Source organism: Anser brachyrhynchus (assembly GCF_964034855.1).
Source record: "Anser brachyrhynchus genome assembly, chromosome: Z".
Classification (NCBI taxonomy): domain Eukaryota; kingdom Metazoa; phylum Chordata; class Aves; order Anseriformes; family Anatidae; genus Anser; species Anser brachyrhynchus.
Window position 1 is genome coordinate 22,833,955 of NC_137697.1, and position 23,009 is coordinate 22,856,963.

A 23,009-nucleotide genomic window follows, 5' to 3' on the forward strand; every position below is an offset into this window, starting at 1 on the left:
ACTTCCTGCCATATCCATAAAACAGTGTCAGAAGAGTTTTTCAGTCCCTTTGCAGTGGATTGGCTGTGTTGAGCAGAGATGCTTCCCTGGAGTAACTGTGATCTGTTCTCCTGGGATTGCTAGGTGGAAGATGGGCACTGCCAAGAGGATGCCACAGCAACTGCCCCCACACAGGTGTTTTTCTCTGCTGAGACAGAAACACTTACCTGTACATAATTGTGAGAGTGGCTTCTGCCATAACCATGTTTATTTTACTAGTTTTCCTCAAAGAATTAATGTCTTATGTTTACCTTAGAGTTAGACCTGCCACTACAGTCATCAACCACTATGTATGTTGGAACACAAAGACGGCAACATGTTTTCACTGTATCATGTTCCATTTTCTTGAAATATAAATTATTTACACTCAATGCATTGATAAATAGATGTGATGCCTGAAGCCAGCAAATATGATCTTTTTGGATTTCAGCAATGCTTTTGATACTGTTTTTTACAGTATCCTCCTGGACAGAATGTCTACCATAGAGCTAGACAAGCGTGTAATACGATGGGTGAGCAACTGTTTGATATGTTGGGCTCAAACGGTTATTGTAAATGGGGTTGCATCAGGCTGGTGTGCAGTCACTAATGGGGTTCCCCAGAGCTCCATTTTAGGGCCAGATCTCTTTAATACTTTAATTAATGACTTCGATATAGGACTCGAAGGTATACTAAGTAAATTTATAGATGACACTAAACTGGGAGGACATTGTTGACTCCCTTGAGGGCAGAGGCCTTGCAGAGAATCTTGACTAGTTAGAGGGCTGGGCAATCACCAACTGCATAAAGTTCAACAAGAGCAAGTGACAGATTCTGTACCTGGGATGGGGCAACCCTGGTTATATGTACAGATGAGGGACGAGAGGCTGGAGAGCAGCCCCACAGAAAGGGATTTGGGGGTTCTGGTCGACAGCAAGCTGAACACGAGCCAGCAGTGTGCCCTGGCAGCCAGGAGGGCCAGCCCTACCCTGGGGTGCATCAGGCCCAGCACTGCCAGCTGGTCGGGGGAAGGGATTGTCCTGCTCTGCTCTGCACTGGGCGGCCTCACTGTGAGCACTGTGTGCAGTTTGGGGCCCCACAGTATATGAAGGACATAAAACTATTTGTGTCCAAAAGAGGGCTACAAAGATGGTGAAGGGTCTAGAGGGCAAGATGTCTGAGGAGCGGCTGGGGTCCCTGGGTTTGCTCAGCCCAGAGCAGAGCAGGCTGAGGGGAGGCCTCATGGCGGCCTGCAGCTCCCTCACGAGGGGAGCGGAGGGGCAGGCGCTGAGCTCTGCTCTCTGGGGACAGCGACAGGACCCGAGGGAACGGCATGGAGCTGGGACAGGGGAGGGTCAGGCTGGGTGTTAGGGAAAGGTTCTGCACCCAGAGGGTGGTCGGGCACTGGGACAGGCTCCCCAGGGCAGTGGTCATGGCACCGAGCCCACTGGAGCTTGAGAAGCCTTTGGACAAAGCTCTCAGACACATGGTCTAATTTCTGGGTGGTCTGATTTTTGGGTGGTCCTGTGTGGAGCCAGGAGTTGGAATCAAGGATCCTTTTGGTTCCTTTCCAAATCGGGATATTATATGATTCTATGAATAATAATAATAAAAAAGTACCATTTTTATCATCTTACAGAAAAATATTGAATATCAAATGCCAGCTTGAGGAAAATATCTTTATCTATAATTTTTTGTAGGGAGTTGGGGGCAAGTTAATAACTCCTGGATTTATGCATTTGAGCCATTTTTTTATTTTTATTTTTTAAGCCATTGCTTAAATTTGTCGTACTTACTTTGCAGAATTTCTATCAGTGCACCACATGATTTTTCACTTCTCTTATTAGATTTGTCAGAAATAAAGAAATAAAATGTAGTCATCTGTAATCCTTATAGACCATGAATTCAGCACCTTGCAAAGTACAAATACATAATATCACATGAATATTCACAGCTACCGTCAAAGCCGCAGTACATCACTATGACATTAATATCAAACAGAAGGGACTTCCCACTGGAAAGCTGGTGCAAGTAGGCTCAGGCAGACGGTTCATCTATCCAATCATTTGCTGTCATGTGTGTCACGCAAAACTGGCACAACAACTTGTTAACAGGCATAATGTCACTGCAACATATCACTGCAACCATAACTACAAAAGCACATATGTATACCAGATTGTCGGAAATACAGAAGACAGACATGTTAGGAACAAAATTCTTGGCCAACACAGTTTACCCTAAACTTGCATGGTTAAGTATCAAATAATAATTATAAATACTTTCCTTAATATAACTCTCTTACATCTTTAAATATCAAACACTTGCACAAATAATATAAAATAAAATAAATAAATGTAACACTACAGAAGGGAGGCTGGCAGAGAGATTTAGGCTAGCATGTGATGAACTCTAAAGACAGTGTCACCACCAATAAAAATAGTCTTGTTCTTCCTACACTTCAGGAAGTTTGTGTTACAGCTGTGACAGCTGCAGCCGTGCTGGGGAGGTTACACCATGTGAATGGGTAGAAGGGAGAAAAGCCCTACTAATCTCTTTTGACTGTTGGCAAAGCCACAGTTAAATAATCTTGGAGAAGAGCTGCTTTTAGTATTTTTGAAGGTTTCTTCCCACACCTTCAAAATCTAACTCTGAATTAATTAGGTAAAGCAGAATAGTAAAATGGTGTTAAAATACAGCACACCAGAAAGGAAAGCATTTAAATTCTGTGCAATTAGTTCCCATACCAGGCTGGGGAATATCGCTGATACCTGTTTCTGTACAATGTGGAAATAACACTTCGTATGTTAAACCCGCCAGTGCCAAATGTCACAGTCCTATAAGGTGTATTGAACTGCTGCTGCTGGATTCTAGCATTAGGGAATGTAGCAATGAATGACTGAGAGCCCACTCTGCACTTGGTCATATGGCCCTGCTCCTGGCCAGGCTTGATCCTGTTCTTCTCCAGTCTGCCTTCAAGCCCTGTTGTTTTAACAAAGGCTATTTTCTGAAGGTCCCCTCCACAGTCCCCTCCACAGAGTTAAAACTCTGTTGTCCTTCTTAATTTTTTTTTTTTTTTTTAACTTTTCCTTTCCGCAGGTGAAAATGTGTTGTAACCAACTTGCTTATCTGTATACCTTACTGTTTTTGTTTTTTGTTTTTAATTATTATTATTATTTTTATTTTTTAACCAAAGTTAACTTTTGGTTACTAAATTGGCCCTGGCTTTTAAACAAACAAAACACATTGTTCTATGTTTAGATGACTAAAAAGATGTTTCAGTTATTTATTAATAATAGGCAGAGCAAGCCAGCCCAACCAGCTTCCTCTTGACAAGAAAAGCTTTCTTGTTCTGGATGAATAATGCAAATTGGAGAAATAACACCGCTCCTGCATTTTATGCGTAGGCAGATAATGTCCTATCCTTCAGCAAGTGCATTAGACAAACAAGAACATTTTGGAGAAACAGCCATCTCCCAGAATAGAACATTGCATCCTTGCTGTAGTAGAAAGAACCTTCCAAGTAAGTTACAGTATTTTCAACTTTGTGTTTTAAGATTTTGATGTGCAGCTGTTTTGGGTCCCTTGCCTTTGCAGTCATTACTGGAGTTGCTGCAGCAGGAGATGCTACAAATGAATGGTCCTCCTTACTGTCAGCAGAAACACCTGGCTTCAAAGGGCACACACAATCCCCAACAAGTAAGAAAACAGGAATACTTACTGATAGTATTCTTCCCAGCAGTTGCTGAGAAATGGCGATAATGTTTGCTGGAAAGAGTCAAATTTTACCCTCTTCTGCTGAAGTGAGAGTTACTCTGATTTGTAGTCTTTGAGTGCTCAGAGGTTCCCAGATTCTCCAGGGGATTAGATGATAAAGTCCCTGCTGCCTCAGCCAGTACAACTCATCCCATTTTCCAGAAAAAAGAAAAAAAAGAAAAAAAAAACCACCTTGTTAGGTTGGTGTTAAAGCCACGGATTTTTATTCCTATCAATAATTTAAATAAATAAATAAATATATCCACAAGGCTCACACTATAAGCTCTCTGAGGCAGGGAGTTTCATAACAAACATTCCTTTATATTTTCACAGCGTACAACATATATCAATGCAACATGCATGTTGTTTACAACAACCAACACACCTTCAGACTATTCTGAATTAGGTAGCAACTCAATTATTACTGATTATCTTTGTTAATTTACTGTTGTATGGCAAAAACAGAGACTCAAGTCTCTCTGTCTGAACTACTTAGGAAACAAATGCAGGAAAGGTAGGATGTTCTGACACTCCCATAGAAAATGTCACCATTCTTCTTTTCACTTGCTTCATCTTAAACATGTGGGTGGTGAAGACGGCTGATTAATGTGTCTGTTAGATTACAGATAAACTGGGTCCCTGGAAAAGATCTAAACAGAGGGAGGACAAGAAGGCAGCATGGCCAAAGAGAGACAGAAAACTGGAGAGTAAGAGTCAGGTATACCGGTGTCTCTGTCAGCACCATGTGAGAGTAGGGAAGGCCAAATGAGATCTGAGGGGGGCTGCATAGAATATTGAAAGTTCAAATGTAGTTTTAAAAAAACTCAGTGCATTAGAAAGTGAATTCAGAGCTAAGGTTTCTCCCTGGAGTGCTATGAAACACATGTGACATATATGACAAACAAAACAGAAATCATTCAGTTATTTATATTTTTTTTTCCCACAGGAGTATAATGTTTTATAACATTTTCATTTTTTATTTTTTTCCATAAGAGTATAATGAGAAGTATTCCTGTGGAGAAAACACCAGAAGTTATTAATGCACCCAGGAAATCTGTGTTCTAGACTGTGGTTCAGTCATGTCCTGCGAATATTGTGTATACATTCTCAAAGGTGCCGTGTCTCTTCTTCCTCCTAGCTCCCAGCCACGTGCTTAGTGCCCTAGTCCATACTGTGTCTACATACACAAACATCCTGTCACATCCTATCACAGTACAGTCCAGGGACATACTGAAATTATGTTCGAGGTCAGGGACTGGACTTCAGTGTCGCCTGGTGATCATTTCTTGGCTCACTGCCTAGATGGAAGATTTATCAGAAATTTTAAGAGAATTTAAATGAAACTCTTCAAAAAAAAAATGCCCCAGAAACTCCAACAGTGATTTATGGTTTTGAAACTCATGTCAGAATGAAGCAAAAGAGGTTGAGAATACACCAGGGCAAGCTCTTCCTTATTGTTTCTCACTCCATCTGGTAGGAAAGTAAAATTGACCCTCTGTTGCCACAATTTGATTATTTTCTCTGACTTTCTGATAAATATGTTTTTCTTCCCGACTCTAGGCACAGTAAGGTATCTGGCTAGCACATAAAAGCATTCTGAATGTCATATTTATTCTTGAAGAACACAAGGAAACAGACAGTGCCAGCTGCTAGTCTTGTCTATTTGTATTGCTGCCATCTTAGGGGCTCAACCAAACAGTCTCTGCTCACGTCCAGCAAGTCCATGATCAGCACAATAAGTCCTGAACTCCTGTAGTTATGTCAATGGCAGGCCAGTTTATAGTATCCCTTAGGCCAAAATAGTTAGTTATTTTTTAAATGTATGACATTTTACTTGAAGACATAAAATTCTGTGAAATTAATCATCTGTTGAAGTGCTATTTGGAAGGGGTAAGGAAGTTCTTCAACTTTGCTTATAGTTCAACAACAAAACAAATGCCTTCCTGCCAGAACTCATGTGTTTTCTTTTACTGGCAGCTCTTAAATACCACAGAATTTACAGTGGTAACATGTTATATGGAGCTACAGAGAACTGTCCAGCAACATGACAGCAAGAGTTAATGACACAAATTTTGAGAAAGAAAAACATGAAATGCCCTCTAACAGTAAAACACATCTTGAAGCAGACCAATAATGCAATTATAATTGTTTGAGACCTTTAACATATATGACAAATATGTGTGAAAGTTATAGTGTAGTACTGTAATGGCAGTTATGAAGAGAAAATACTTTAAGGAGTCACAGAAAGCCAATCTAAGAGCTGGGACTTATTTTGCATTCTGGGCAGAAATACAAATTTCATCATATGTCTGTCAAAACTTGTGCAAGAAACAGCTGAAAAAAATAACTCACAAAACGTACGTGGTAAGACTCTCTAAAGATGAAATTTTCAAACATCCTTGGGGAATAGTCTTTTAAAATTTTCTAGCTTTATAATGTGAGATGAACAGAGTTCTCAGATAGTCAAAGTGTTATTGCAGAATTTTGGATGTTGTTGCCTTAATTTTGAATTCTTTAATACCCACACAGTGAAGTTGTGCTAAAACCGGCTACAGAGTGTCTGCATAATTTTCATGTAAGAAATTCCGTTATTAAGACTAAAGCTGCAAAATATCACTCTGTATAGAAAGCCAAACTTGTGTTACTCATCCTGAGTAGTACTTACGCCATGACTAGCCTCTTGAAAACATTAAAAGCACTTGCAGAATAAACTTCTGCTTAATTTGAGTAGCATGTGAGTGAATGGAATGAACAGTTTGTCTAGTCAATCCCAAGCCTTATAACGTGTACAATAGTTGCAGAGACACAGTTTCTCTGGCAGCCATTCAACAGTTCCAACACCATAGTCAGCTTGCAGACTGACATTTTGCAATGGGCTATGCTGTTGTGAAGACCAAGCCTGTCCTAGTGTCAACAGTAACAAATCAAGAAAACAGACAACCCAGGAGAGCTCTGAGGCTGGAAATATCCCACATTTCATCAGCCCAGAGACAAAATGTGCAGCTGTACCCAGTTCTTATTTTTTTCTCTTTGTCTCAATATGTAGTTTGTGCCTACTGAAAGAGCCTTATACCAAACAAGGTGTCATAAATGAGCAACTTCCTCTGGTTGCACATTAAAATTTAATGAAAAGTAATCTGTAATTGGGGCTCATTTAAAGTAGAGAGTGCTCATCATATTCCAGATATAAGCTCAAAGGGTGGCGTGCTGATCTAGGAGTCAGAGACTATAGCATGCCTATCAAAGCAGCTGACTTTCTGCCAATATGAATGAATGGATCAAAAAGCCAGTTACCCCTAGCCTAAATGATGAATCAGTTATTGGGTATTGCAGTGTCACTGTTGCTATCATCATTACAACTAGTGACAAATTACTTGGAAAAACACTTCTGTTTAGTTCTATCACTAGTACAGACAGCAGTCAAGTTGATAAAGGAACTTTGGCCATGCTCCCCAGGTCTAAATTTGCCTTAATTCCTTGCTCCACTAGCCTAAATTAAATGCCAATGGATTAGTTAAATTTAATGCCCACTGCCTACCAGTATACTTTCTTAAGACCTCTGAGCTTCTGACGCCAGCAGAGCAATTCTCTGCACTGAAGATGTATAAATCAGTTAGCCTAATTCTTGGCCTGAGCTTTACTTTGTTACTCAGGAGGTAACAACTGCTTAGAGCAATTCCACTGCATATAATTCAGTGGATATCTGTGATAGCCACTCAGAGAATGAAAGGTGGAAACAAGCTATATGTAAATGGTACATTTCATGTGCTTGAGCTCCTTTTCAACCTAGTCCCCTGGGGAAGGCACAGCTTGCAGCACAGCATTCCTTGGGAATAACCCTTGAAGAATTAAAACAAACAGAGCAGCATCCTGGTGGGAAGCTGTGCTCCATGGAATTGTGCAAAAGTGTAAAAAGATAGACACCCCTGCCCCCCCCATTCAGGCAGTGGCACATGCAGAGTGTCCTGGTTGGAAGCTAGAGTGTTGGGTGTGCTGGCGAGTTCCCAGCTTATGCTGATAGGGCAACAAGGCAACCTTGGGGCTCTGCAGACAGTCTGCTCTCAACCCTGTGGTGGTCTTCATGTGAAGACACACCGGTGTACAGCATTAGTTCAAAGTGCAAATTAAACAAATGTATCTTACTAAGCACATTAGAGGTGGTAATAGACAATGGACTGTGGCAAGTTAGATTTTTCTCTCCCAATGTCTGCAGTCAGGTAGGGCACTAGGCACAAAGATGGAGAAGGAATAGGTTGTCAAGCTGCAAGGCGCAGTGAAGATAATCTTTGTTTTTGACCAATAATTTTAAAGAAATGATGTGAGAGAAGCTCACATTAGAGATAGTATATGGGACGATTTCCTCCAGTATCTCTTCCTCTTTCTTCTGAAAATGTAATCAACGGCATTGCCTGTGAAAATGCATTTATTTCTGAGGAATTCTGGAGTTTTTAGGCTTCCAAGCACTCATCCAAATCATAAAACCACAAACTGAATCTGTCTTAAACATTTTGTGAAGTACGTTCTTTGTTCATGGAGAAAGTCCATACAAAGAGATGATGCAACTGCAAACTGTTTATATCTTGTCTGACTTGGACATAACATGTTAAATCTGATTTATGTCATGGCATCAGTGGGGAAGATACCTTCACGGATGCCTAAAAATGTTTTTCAAACATTCATAATTAAACAATTCAGTGACTGCTAAATCTTTTGCAAGGTTGTGGTAAATTTCAGTGCATCTGAGAAACAAGACAATTAGTTTGTAGAGATAGTAAGTTACACATGTGGATTTTGTTTTTTATACAGTCTGTATCTGAAAGTATCGAATGTCTCTTTTACAGAACTTTTCACCAACTACTCAGTAGTTCCAAGGATGCTACCCATTAACAATTAAGGATTTACCACCTTTGTGTCAACTTAGGCTTAGAATTTGGAAGATCCAGATGCAGAATAATTTTTCTTATTGTCTTATTTTCCTCGCATTTCACTGATTAATTTTATTTGGTTCAATTTTACTGAATGTTCATTTTAATTTAATTGTCTTGTTTAGACCTCCAAGCATCTTTTTAAGGGATAATGAACACTTCAAAAGGCAATTATTCTTCATTATTAGTTCAGAGAATGAAATACCCAAGTCACAGAAGCCTGTTCAGGCTACCAGTTTTACTTTTATCACTACATTTATTAACCTCAGTGGTAGAAACACCATTGATAAGTAAGTTATGTTTTGTTAAATATTTCACCTGATACGAAGGCCTCTGTTCTGCTTCCCATTGTTGCTCCAAGGGATACATCACTCTGTTGATTGACTTGTTGGTCTTGTTGGTTCCAATGAAAATTTTGTAAAATGAAAAAGCAAAAGTTAGATCAAAAGGCAATGGATCAAATTATTTGTCCTACAGTGCAGCTGAAATCTGTCACTTGAGCTTGGCTAGCTGGTTCAATCTTTCCTGTCACCTACTGCATATTGTGCAGAATTTACTTTGATAAGCGTTAGAGAAGTCATGCAAAGATCTGTAATTTAACATAAAGGTAAATTTGGGTAGTATACCACAGCTCATCTGCAAAGCACCCAGGAAACCGTGACATTTAGTTCTCGAAAATATACTTTCATTTATGAAAATTATAGGTTGGGTTTATCTGCTATTGTTATTACATCAAAGCCAAGAGATTTCAACTAATTTGGGAACCCACAGAGTAAAACATTCTGCAAATATGCAGCAAGTTCTTTCAAGAGCTTAAAATTTACATTATTACCTAAACAGAAAACAAAGAGTAAGAAGAAAACACAATAATGTTGACATTCGTTGTATCAGGGCCAGGAATGAAAAGCCAAAATCTCTTTTACAATCCTGTCTACCTCACCACATTATCTCATCAAGATAAACAGATTAAATGGCATCTTGTCACATGAAAATGTTTCTACGTGTAAGTTATATGCATGTGTGCCTGTGTGCCCGTGTAGATACATACCTACTTACTTCCCTACAAACTTTTAAAGTTTTCTTGGATTGGTCAGATTGTTTGTCCTTGAACATTGATTTTCACATGAGACAAGAATATATTTACTATCTCCTTTCAAAATAAACTGTACAGCTTTTTTACTTTTTCTATCTCTTGTTTATTTTCTGCTCCACTAAATTCACTTCTCTTTCTGTTGTCTACAAAATAATACAGAAAAACAAACAAACAAACAAAACCACTCAAAACAGTAGCACTTTAAGAGCAAGATTTTTTTCTTGGTGCCACCCCATAGAAACATGATATTTGCATTCTTTTTTCGACAATGCTATATAGGCTTAAATCCCTATACTTACAATTATTTACATGCACAGTTTGTATCACTGCACTTGCAAAGGCGTGTACAGAAACTGCTACCTTAGTACTTTTGAAAGTGATAAAGGAATTAGGTATCTATATGCATGTTTGGACAATCCTCATACAAAAAAATTCTGAAATCCTCAGCTCTAGCTGCTCAACCCATCACCTGAGATCTGTTTGATATGTGATGGCAAAGAAACTAGTTTCAACTTTTTTTTTTAAGCACAGAGACAAATTAAAATTGTCAGTTCATATACTAAAGGCATCTAAAATGTGCCTACAAAAGGAGTAACAACATTTCTACTTCCCCCATGACCTGTTCTCATCCCAACCTTTCCCTCTCCCCTTCACCCCTCCTCGAGCTTGAGCAAAGGTGAATGTGCATGTAGCCGTTTTGAAGGGCCCACATAGATAACAATGAACTAGAAGTTGTTACTGGTGCACAGGTTCTCTTAGGATGTGCATTTTATCTTGTTTTCTTAAGTATTTATTTAACTCCTAATGGCTAACATAGCCACTATAACACAGAGAACCTTTCAGTAGCAATCCCTGAGGTGGATACAAGGACTTGTATTTTTAGAGACAGTTAGGCATTATTCTGCTCTGTAAGATTTAGACTACATTTGTTACTTTCCAGATGGACATTGACATGTGGGATTCTGGCAGAGGTTGTCCACATGAATGAGCTCCAGAAAACACTCAGGTGTTTCTGTTCCAGCTGCTCAAGCTGGTCTCCATGCCAGAGGCTTGCCATCCCCATGCAGACAGTGGGGTTGTGCGTTTGAGAGGTTCACCATCACTCGTAACCCTCCATGCCTGCACCCTCCTCCACATGGAGGTGGTAAGCTCTGGGCAAAAGAGAGGATACAGCTGGTCAGAGGTCAGTTCATGTGTCCCTACAGTCGACATTGACACTGTGCTGGAGCAACATGCCCAGGTCTCTGCTGAAACCTAGGGGAGCAGACTTGTGCTATCGGGACCTCCAGTTCCTCGCATGCACATGTACATGCACAGACACACAGAGAGCATCACGAGCTCCTGGTACTGCTGTGGCCCTCTGCCAGATGCAGCTCCAAAGTGCAAAAATTCGGATGAAAGCCCTAAAAATGCCTACACAATAGAGTTGCCAACACCTGCCAAGATAGTTTATAGAAGTTTACTTGTAATTGGCAACATGAGGTCATGTGCAACTCAAGTTCTTCTTTCATTCTGATGGGACTTTAACTTTTGATACATTTTGTAAGCAATTGTCGTAAAACACAACTACCAGCATAAAACACAGCAATGATTGTGAAACTCTGTAGTACTCTGTCCTGCTGAAGCACTACATTTTGCATTTCTCAGAAACATTTGCCACCTGTTTGCAGAAGAGACTATTCCCTACAGCACTTTGTACGTTTTGGTGTTGGAAATAGCATCATGATTCAGTCCGATAGCATTTTTAACTGCAAACTACTGGCATGCAGGAGCGGTGAGAAAAATTAGGTTTGACACTTCGACATATTCTGAAGCTGACAAAAAAAAAAAGAAAAAAAAAAGACCTGCAAGGCTGCTTAAAGCAATAGAGCAATAGCAATTGGCCATAAATGGTTACATTGGACATGATCACTGAAACTTCAGGTGTAGAAGCTGAGTTCAATGACTATGCCACCATAAAGACATGCTCCAAAACTTTGGGTTTCCCCCTTGAGGGCTGAAAATTTGTACTGAAATATGATTTTACTGAAACTCCTGCTATCGGGATTTAGCGAGCATGACTTATGCCACTCTGATTGCTTCTGCTTTTAGTATGTTGCTGCTCTCTGCTCCTGAGAGCTCAGCTCTGCAGACATCAGCAGCCATTTTACAATGGGCTACAATAACTGAGCAGAAGACAAAGTGTTGATCCTGTTTTTAGTAAAATTGAAAATGTTTCATATAGAAGTTGTTTTCTTATTGTAGAGTCATTTGTACTGTGAACAGCAGTCTGGGTATGGATATAAATATTCAGGTATATCTCCAGCTGGAATGGATTTAGATACCATTTTCATGTCTTGTCACTAAAAAGGAAAGTCACTCTCTCTTATGCTGTAATTTTCTTTTTGGATTTAGAAAATATTAGCAGGAGTTTTTAGTCAGCTTATCCATCTTAAAATTTTATATCTTTTCTTTTTTTTTTCTTCTTCTTCTTATTTTTTTTTTCCATTGGGAAATGTCATACCTCACACACAATTTTTCATGAAAAAATGCAATGAGTTATCCCCTTTTTCTGATTCACAAAAAAAAAAAAGGAAATTTCATTCAAAATAGATAATTTTTTGGTCATTTGTAGTGTGTAATGTCTTGTTTTAATTTAATTTTAAAAGAGCTTTACTAAAAGTTGCTGGCTGTACCTGGAGCTGACTGTAACAAGTGATGACATAAGAAATTGACATTAAAAGCTGAAGCAAAAGACAGAATCTCGATCTTAATGACTTCTCAAAATCACTACATTTTAAATCAATAAGCCCTACATATCTAGAAGGAAAGCAGGTATTTTCTGCTAAGCTGCTGCTATCATGAGTCTAGTGACAGGCTATGAAGCTTTCATGTATAGAGCTGAGATATATGGGTAGAGTTTTGTTGCTGTTGTTGCAAAACCGTCAAATTCCAGGACCATGATAACGGAGAAAAATGGTTTTAAAAAGCTTTAAAGACAGGGTGTTTTACAACATTTCTGCTCGTCCTGTCCAGAAAATCATCCTGATAACCATAAAAGCTGAAGTAGCTGAAGATTTAGAATCAGACTAAATGTTGAGATTGCGTATTATATACTTCTTAGTAGAAAACATGTTTGTAGGTTTGCCTTGTATATCTCTAATCAAGAACCAACTGGACTGGGGATGAAACAGTTTTGAAAAGATAGAGAAGATCAGAAATTAAAGGGTTAAAGCTTGCAATATGAATGAAATATAATGTAACTCTCAGCAGAATTCAGTGATAGTAAAAGTGTAGTTTGCACTTATATATTATAAAAGAATCTTCCCAGCCAGCATCTAAAAATACGTTTTAAATTTTAAGTATTTAATATTGCAAATTGGTTCCCATGTTTTGGTATTAATATGTATGGCTGGGGACTATTCAATTTTTCCTAGCTGGCTGTTGGTTATCTCAGATGACTTTTTCTCTCTTATGTCCGTGGGGGCTACAAGAAAATATACTATTGATATCAGTGAAACCTCTACTCTGAAAAAAGCCTATAGGGTCACATAGATCAGTGAACAGGTCGCTCAGAGGAGATCTGGGGTCTCCGTTTTGGAGAGCTGACTGTGCATGGCCCTGAGCTGTCTGCTGTAGGTGACCCTCTCCTGAGCAGGAGGTTGGACCAGATTATTTCCAGAAGCTCCGTCCAGCTTCTACCATTTTGTGACTCAGCAGAGGCGCCCTGTCTACGACATCTCTGAAGTGAATCACATGGCTTTGGAAATAAATGTCAGCATCCCTCTGCTCACTCACTGCACAGAGTAAACCTGCAAAGACTCTTACAGCCTACAAGCGTAGATCTTACATAATGGAGCCCAATTTTCAAAATAGCCCAGCATGCGATTGTTGCCATTTAGGGAACCAGAACAGGAAACTGCTTGATATTTTAGCAAATCTGTTCCATTTTAATAGCCTCTCTTAACTTTAATGGTTAACCCTTATCAAGCTTTAATGGTTTCTTACCAAGAAATTAAGAAGGTGGCATTTCTTGCTTGAAGCTATAAATACACACACACACACACACACATATATATGTAAATATACATGTAACTATAAGTAATGTTGCTGAAGTTTGTTATGATGTAATAGGGTGCTCTATCACAACCTACCACTGTGTCACATCTGCATAGCTCTCAATATGTGACTCCAATATACTACACAGGGTTCTTCTTAACTGAGACATGTAAATTTCTCTAAGTGGACAATCTCCATCAGCCGTGCAGAAAAGGGAATGATGAGATGTTCATGTTGTATTTTTGTTGACTGTTTAGTTAAATGGCTATATCTGAGTTAATATTTAAATGCTTTAGTTCACAACCACATTAGTCCACAGCAGAGTCATCTCCTCCTTTCTTCACAAATACGAAGATGTCATGAAGCCCTTGAATCAGCTGGGTTACAAAAGCTCTTAGTTTATAATGATTTGACTAAAATTATGTCTTTTTCTATTTTAAAATAATCTAATGCACAGAGCCAGTTTGAAACTTACAGTGCTTTGTACACTGAATCAGGGACTGCACTGCATGGACTATAAGACACAAAAATAATAAAAAAACCCTTCTCAGTAATGAGAAGTGAAGAACGGGTCTTGAGCAGCTACTGTGAGTACTCCTGCTGAGCAAGTGGTGCATATCACAGCCTCAGACCTCTCTGTAATTGTGAGAGATGAGCATTGCACAATACACATCTTGTGCTTCTAACCTAAGAAAATTGTCAGGAAATCAATTAATTAAAAGTTCAGGTTTTATCTATAGTGAAGTTCTGATGAAAATATTTTTGTATCAGCAGCAATAACATATATATATATGTATTTAAGTTAAGAAAACAGTGAAACAAGGGCAGAGAATCTGTCTTATTACAAACATAATAAACAGCACTTTAAAACTTAAAAACAACAGGCTATTCTCAGACTATAGGCAAGTTAGATATTCACAACCCAAGGAAAAATATAGATGGTGTTGAAAGGTATCGTGTGAACAGAGCCTTATCTGCTGCCTACCCCAGGCTGTAGTGGTTCTGCGTCTGGAAGTGAATATATTTCAAGCTCTGCCAAGACTTTGCAACAAATTAAAATGGAATAACTGAATATATTTGTCGGTATCAGAACACTCAAGTTAAGCACTTGGATGATCACTATGTTGTGTGAATTTTCTAAGTGGTATGTGGAATTTGGCTGTGGTTTACACTGGGTAGTTTAAGAGCTGGTTACTGGATTTAGTCCAGTTGTAGTCATAGCTGCTGCTGCTGCTGTAAATCATTTGAGTGTTACGAAAGAATCTCTGCTAGGCTGGCTGTGCTAGCCAGGCAAAATGAAGTGCTTTAATCGTGGCAGCTCCTCCCCAGCTGAAGAGCAGAAGCAGTGATATGAATCACCAAAGCAACCCCGACAAAGATGGTACTGGATCATCTTCATATTCCCACTAATCCTGGGGCCTCCGGACCCACCATTCTTCCACCGAGTCCATCTCCATAAAGTTTCCTTGATTGCAATATTTTTAACAGTATAAGTACACTGAATGAAATGTGAAGGCTAGTGAGAATTTTTGCCTTGCTTTTCAAAAATGCCACAACTGCAATTATGTCAAGTTCAGGTTGGGCTGTAGGGTTACACGAGTTTGGCCCAAAAGCAGATGCACAGCCTATGGTCCAGCCACTTGTATCTTGGGGCCTTACCAGTACAACATGTTAAACAACAGATCCTAACAGGAATCACACAATGCCATAGCATCACAAAAATAAGCAGGCTGGAATGTGAGCCACCAGCAGTAAGGCCACAGCTCTTTCAAATGTGTTCACAGGTGGCCAGGATTATAAGTCCTTTGCCTCCCATAGTAGTTCACAGCTCCCATCTCATCAGCTGGGAATGCTTTTGGCTCAGCAAAAATAAATAAATAATAATAATAAAAATTACAGAACTCTGCTCATCTCTTTTTGGTCACCCTCACCATGCAAAAATGCATCGTAGCTCCTGCATTGTCTTACAGCGCTGTATGTCTCAGTCTGGCACATTGCTAAAGTAAATAGTCCAGAGGGGGTGTAATGCAACAGTTTTTGTGCTCTGGCTCCTCTTGTGGTCACATTTATGTTACATCAACGGTGTCATTGTGTGGTTTAATTTATTTTGCCAAGGACAACTATGAGAAGGACCCGTACTATGCCAAAGACTGTGCCAAAGAGGAGTATGAGAAGCATTCATACTGTGGAAAAGCTTCAATAACTGCTCAAGACTAGTAAGTCTTACGGGCAAACTCCCTGTACGGAGCTTAGAAGATGGGGAGTGTGGATGCTGTGGGGAGTGGGGAACCCACTTATTTTACCACGTAAAAAATACCATTTTGTAGCAGGAGCAAGCACTTCCTCTGCAGGTTAGTAGTTAATCAGTCAGCCAGACTGTGGGTTTTATTAACAGCCTTTATGATCTAAAAGAAAATTCACAAATAAAATGATTTGTGCTTTTAAGTAGAGTTCTACAGACAATGTAAATCAATTCCACAAAAATTTGATATAAGCTCCTTGATAATGGATATGTAAGTCTAAACTCTAAAAAAAAAAAGAAAAAAATATCAGAAATATAGATGCTAGAATTCAAAACTGCTTTATATCGTGCTGTGCAATAGTCTCTTAAGAACAATTCCGCTAGCCAGATTTTCTGGAATATTACATTAGCAATGACATTCACCTTGTAAACCGCTTTCTAATCTCAGCTAGTGTAACTGTCCTTTAAAGAAACTCATCACCAGCTTCTAATCAAACATTTTGATTTTGCAAGCATAATTTTTCATGAGATGATCGACTTCCTTCAAAACATTGCGTTTTTTCACTGCACATATAAACAGTGAATGGAGTTTTCTCTCTTCTAGTCAAAACACTTTATTTTTCAAACAAACAAAAATTAAAGTGTTCAGTGAAAAAAATATTTTTTCCACAGATTATAAATTCACTCTTCTTAATAATTGGAGTTCAGTAATCTCTATGACATGATCTAATGGATCTTACATAATTTCAGGAACATTCTTATGTGCAAGATAGCATGGACATGTGCGATGAAATAGTTATCAGTCTCACATATATTTGTGTGGGTTAAATACTTCTTAAAGGATCTATACAATTAAATTGTCTTCCATTATATTGGATTAGATTATGAACATTCTTCAGATGTAGTCATGCTAGCTAAAATGCTAGGACAAAACTAATCAGTGCTTCCAGGCACTGGAATGAATAAAGGAACTGATGCTACTATTTCTATGTCACTCACTTATCATGCATCTAATTATATACATAACATGATGTTATTGTAAATGCTACTACTTTCAAATATTCCATAATTAAATTATTTCTGGGACTGTTATGAATAAAAATACTGTGGACAAATGTTCCAAACACATAATTGGAAATTCAGATTGACCATAATTCAGAAAAGAAAAAAAAAAAAAAAAGGAAAAGAAAAATAAAATTACCGGAACAACAAGACTTCTGTTTCAAAGAAGTACTCTAGGAACAGATATTAATTATTCTTGCCTGTCTAACTCTTCCTGAACTTATTTCTTAGCTGGGTTCAAACATCTGATCTGAACACTCACTTAAATTAAAAAGTTATAGCCAACTAAGTAAACATAGGCTGAAAAAATCCCATTATTAATGAGAATGCTTCAGTAACATAAGACAGCTGGAGTTCAGCTTAGGTCATAATTTTAAAAATAAATTGTGGAGTGTGCACTCTGCAATCTTTTTGGTATGGGCAGTGTGTAAAAAAACTACCCAGAGAGGAAGTTAGTGCCAGCTGCATGGTTCCCATGAAGCAGCTCAGCACACGAAAGCCTTGTTTTTCTCAAGAGAAGATGAAGATGTGATAGGAAGGGAGGTGATGCATCCTTTAATGAACTCAGTTTTACCCTGCTGCATGGGACAGACATTCCACACAGCTCAGGGTCTGAGCTGGTGGTATATTCTGCAGCACTGTCCTCTGTGGAAACCGAGGTTTATCAAGAAAAGGCTAATTTAGTTGGGAGTTCCATTACTTTTCTCAGACAATGTAGGTTTTCTCGGTTTTCTCTATCTAGTGTATTAATACCAACACACTAAAAATGAGCAACATAGAAAACAAGACTTTTGGGAACAGCTTAATATTTCTCTGGGTCAGAATGTGAGTAGCATGGGTTTTTCTTTCAACATTAAGGAATGATAATAGGATATAACAAGCAGGTAATTAAAAAATATGGTATCCATGAAGTCACAGTTCCAGTGTACAAGCATTGCATGGATCCTGCTGTGCACAACAGTATGTTCTCTTTCCATATTAGAAATGATGACTCTGAAGGCATCATGTTTTCAAGACAGCCCATCCCTTGACACTGTAAAAATTCCCCATGTTTTGGGAAAGTGTACAAGATCTAATAATGTTCTTTTCTTAGATATCTGATGACGTGCTTAAAGAGGCTTAAAAAAATCTAATGATAAAATATGGTCAACAGGAGTGTAAAAGGGAAGTTAAAACCATACTTTGCTCTTTATAAAAAAAAAAAAAGGAAAAAAAAGGAAAAAAAAAAAGGAAAAAAAAAAAAAGGAAGAACAGCAGAAGATACAACCCCCAAACCTCCCCAAAATCTAGCCACTGCAACCCAATCATATGTGTACAGAGCAAATACAAACACAGCTGTTGCAGCTCTCCCTTACAAAAGAAAAAATAATTTTCTCTGCATTTATTTACACACTCTCCCTGCTCTGGTATTTGGCTGGGCCACACAGCTCCAGGCTGCAGGGAAATACAGAAATCATATGGTGTAGACACATGCACTACAAGAGGGTTTCTCCTCCACAGCTGGCAACCCTGTGCCACGTAAATCACCAGAGCGGGAACCCCATTCTGATTAACCTGCCGCCTTCTTATCATGTGAATTATGTGGTGTAACTGCCTAAAGTAACTAGGGAAATAAAACTAATATTCACGTTTTAAAGAAAATGTACAGCATTGAAGAGGTTTTCAGGGTAGGGCGTAGCTGCATTACCTGTGCGTTTCCTAGGCTTCCAACCTTAGATGCTATTGCACTGGGGGAACCTGGTGTGCTGGCTCTAAGGAAAAGTATGGAGAGTAGAGCGGAGTGGAGACGCCGCGGCTAGGCTCTGTGACCAGGTGGGGACTCGATTGTTCTTGTGCACACTGAGACCAGTAAGCTGCACTTTTGCTAGCTTGAGCCAATGACCTGTCATGTTTTTGACAAAATGCTGTACTCTAATGTACTTTAGCTCATTATAATGTCATTAAAATAACAAAACACACCTCCATCCCAAAAGCTACCTGCCTCCAAGGTGCGACTGCCCCTCACTGAGCACGCACTCTGAATTTCTCAGAGCCTATACCTTTAAACTGAGATGGGAAATCTTTTCACCAACCATAACTAAGATATGCTTGACTAGAGTCACTCAAGCTCCACCTAAAAGATAGAAAATACTATAAATTGGCCTAAGAGAGAGAGGATGTTAGGGAAGATACCATTGTCAGGATGTTAGGGAGGATACCGTCACAAGGGAATATACCATCACGAGGACCTCCTGACTTCTGGAATCAGTCTATGGGCTGAGCCTCCCCCCCCCCCCCCCCCCCCCACACACACTTTGGGACGCCTTTGGGTGAGATTTGAACATTTGGTTATACTGGGTGTCGCCGTGGAAACTTAGAAATCTCTATAGAGTCTTTGTGCCTTTTAACACATTCGTTTGCAGGCTGTCCACCTGTGTATTTCATGCATGCTAGCTTGCTTTTGCAGACAGTAAATTATCGCTGGCAATCCAAAGAACCTGTGTACCTATTGCTGTAATAAATTGCACTTAACTGCATTGTTCCTAGCCATGATAGTTCTCATTGAACGCGACTAGAGTAAGGGCGTAATACGTTATTGGTGAATCCGTGACAGTGGTAGTTCAGTGCTCTGAATCCAACCAGACCCATATTGGTTAATGTGTTATTGGTGAACTTGTGATTGTGATAGTTCAGTACCCCGAATCCGACCGGACCCGTAATGGTTAATAAGCTACACTCCTTAACACGACAGAGAAATTGGCGTAGTCAGCAGGATTGCTATGGATAAACTGCTGCAAAAATGCAAAGGTGTCCCTTCCCAGGTGGGGAAGGAGTTGACCCAAAAATTTTGGAAAAGTCAAGAGAAAGTGGTAGAAGGCATTGAGCAGTGTCAGGCTTGATGAAAGATCGGACAACAAAAGGATAAAGGTGCGATTTGTGCTGTGTTAGGAGCCTGTTTGTCTTGTGCTCAGCGAGAAGCTAAGGAAATTCCTGCTCCTGAACTAATTTCTGATGTAGAATATACAGCTTTGAAATCAGAGATCAAGGTGTTGAAGGCATCATTGGCCTTTGAAAGGAAGACGGGAAAACATTAGGAATCGGAGTGGATAAACTTCTGAATGAAAGTGATAAACTTTTGAATAAGAATAACAAACTTGTGAATGACAATAGTCATCTTAAACAACTACTGGAGAGGTTTAGTCACCTGTTAAATAAAGTACAGCCTTCTGCTCCAGTTAAGCAGGTTCGTAGATTGATGCATAGTGCAGAACCTGAAACCTGGGATGGTGATTTTTGGTTTGACAGTGATGATGATGTCAAAGAGATTGCTGATTCTGAACCTCAATATATTTCCTCGAGACCTTTGGTTAAAACTGAGACTACTGTTGATGATGACGATGAAATCCTCACTATTGTGCAAATGATTCCATGGTCACTGGCAGAGTTGCTTAAAATACTGGAGAAGTTCTCAAGGTGGTCAGGAGAATCAGAAGTTGAGTATGTGTGGCGAGTTTCTCTTGAAGGAGGAGATCGAATTATGTTGAGTGAGGAAGAGGCAGGAGGCTTTTGGGGACCTGGAGTATTTTTAACTACCACACCAGGATACCATAATTACTCTATAACTGCACGGGTGGCATACTGGGCAGGTGGTATAGATCCCCAGGAGAGAGGGGAACTCCTGGAAATTAGAGCCACAAGCTATTCTGACCTGGCTGTAGCAGTACAGAAAGCGGCCTACATTCAGGCAATATATGAAAGAGATATATTCAGGAAATCCCCGATGTTGGCTCCTATTGACCCAGCTTGATTAACCCCTCTCATCTGTGGACACCCTGATTGTCTTAAGATGTTTGTAGCAAATACCCAGGATTGCGTACAAACTGCTCGTAGGGATGGTGATCATGGTCGTGGCGAAAGCCGAACTCCCCCATTCCAACCTGGAGTGAATTTGTACAAGACATAGATAAGTACAGATGCTGATTGGGCCATATTAGTTCATCCAGTATTAAGTCCCAAGACCACCCTCAGCAAGTCTGCCAAATTCACACTCAAAATCCCAGATACCCCAATTTCAAAAAGAGGTTCAAATTTATTAAAGAACGGGGGGAGTTGTGGCCTAAGGCCCTAGCTTTGGGTGCACCCCGGCCAATCTTGCATGGTGCCTCTATGGAGGACCTCCATGCATTAGTCTGATCTCTGGGTAGGAAAAATATTCCAGATGGGGAGAATTGCCTAACTGAAAAACCCCCAATCCGTAACGAAAGTACACCTTCTGCACCAAGCCTAATTGACAAAGCAGAATCTCATCAAAAAAATTCCTGTACCCGGGGAGGGCAGTGAGCCACCCTGCTCAGCAGGTATTAGCAATTCAGTGGCTCTCTAATGAACACTCTGACCCTATCATTGCTATTCCTGTTGGACCCCAAAAAATATTGGTAAATTTTCTTATTGACACCAGGGCCCAAATATCAGTAATTACAGATGAGACAGCGCAAACCCTGGGCATAACACCTGGTCAATGCAGGGTTAAATTCATGGAAATCAATGGTGTGGAAAAACAATGCCCCACCGCAAAAATTTCACTCTGGCTGCTAGGGGAACAAAAATTAACCAGAGCAGAAGTATTAGTTGGTGCTGCATATACTAATATTTTAGGATTTGACATACTGTCTAGGCATGTGTGGAAACTCCCGGATGGAACTGTGTGGAGTTTCGCAACACATAAAAGGGATTTGGACACAGTGAAACTAAGTCTGTTACAAACATCCATACCCTTACCCCCTGCTAAAATCACTAATGTTCAGCAATATCTGTTGCCAGCAGCAGTACCTATGGGGATTGACAGGGTGGTAACAGAATTGGAAGAAAGAGGCATTATTAAAAGGACTCATTCACCTTACAATTCACTGGTGTGGCCAGTAAAGAAACCAACCAGGCAATGGCATTTTACAGTGGATTACAGACAGTTAAATGCTAACACCACACCTTTGACTGCCGCAGTTCCAAACATGGCAGAGATAGCGAAAGCCTTCTGTGCATCTAACAGTAGCAATAGTGCTAACTACTCCCAGATATCTCTACACATGGGAAGTCAAAGATTGCTATTTCACCCTCTTTCTAACCCTTCTGGTTGAATACAACCGAGCATATTTTATTTTCTTTTGTGTTCACAGGAATCCTGAGTGAACTGCGTATGGACAGCTGGAGGATGACGAATCAACAGTTTGGATTAATAATACTATTCTTTACCCTGACCTTGATGCAATCCCTTCCGGTTTATAGCCAAGGAGACCCAGGATGGCTGTGGTCCAAAGGCTATGTCAAATACACCGGAATTTTGGAAACACAGGCCTTAAAGGAAAAATTAAACTTAGCTGCTGTGTTTGTGCATGGAGCTGAGGTGTTTCACCGTGACATCTAACCATGCATTGTCACACCGGCTGGTTAGCATGGTTACATGGACGTTCTATGAAACAATCTCGGCGCATGCCACAGGATACAACTGGGTTATTGGGAACAGGATTAGGTATATTAAGTAGCATTGATGCCGAAGTCCTAATGAGTAGAATAACTGCTACTACAGATGACCTAAGGAAATTGGAACAACCAATAAAATCATTCTTATTGGCCTTAGGAGCAAGTCAATGGCTTCTATCAGACATTTTACCCCATCAGGAACAAATTGAAGAAAATGATCAGTTAATTGTAAATGCCCTTGGAAAAACTCAAAGCAATACCTCCCTTGCCTTGAGCTGCATCAGAGCACAGTTATGGATACAATCCGTAGCAGCAGCTATTATTAGAGAGGGAGAAGGAGGAACTTTACCCACTGACATTTGAAAATTGATTTGGGATAATGCTTCAGAATTTGAAAAGAAGTTTCAAGCATGGTGGCAAT

At 39.7% G+C, this 23,009-nt stretch overlaps 1 long non-coding RNA gene across 1 annotated transcript in view; it reads right to left on the minus strand.

Annotated features, from left to right (window-relative positions):
• Positions 1-2,530: 2,530 nt before the first annotated feature.
• LOC308185144 overlaps positions 2,531-23,009 on the minus strand; it is an 80,121-nt gene continuing 59,642 nt past the window's right edge. Inside the window, exons 3-4 of the long non-coding RNA XR_013943153.1 lie at positions 9,015-9,089; positions 2,531-3,916 (exon numbers count right to left, since the gene is read on the minus strand). This is a non-coding gene — a long non-coding RNA (uncharacterized lncRNA). The remainder of the gene's footprint in view (positions 3,917-9,014; positions 9,090-23,009) is intronic.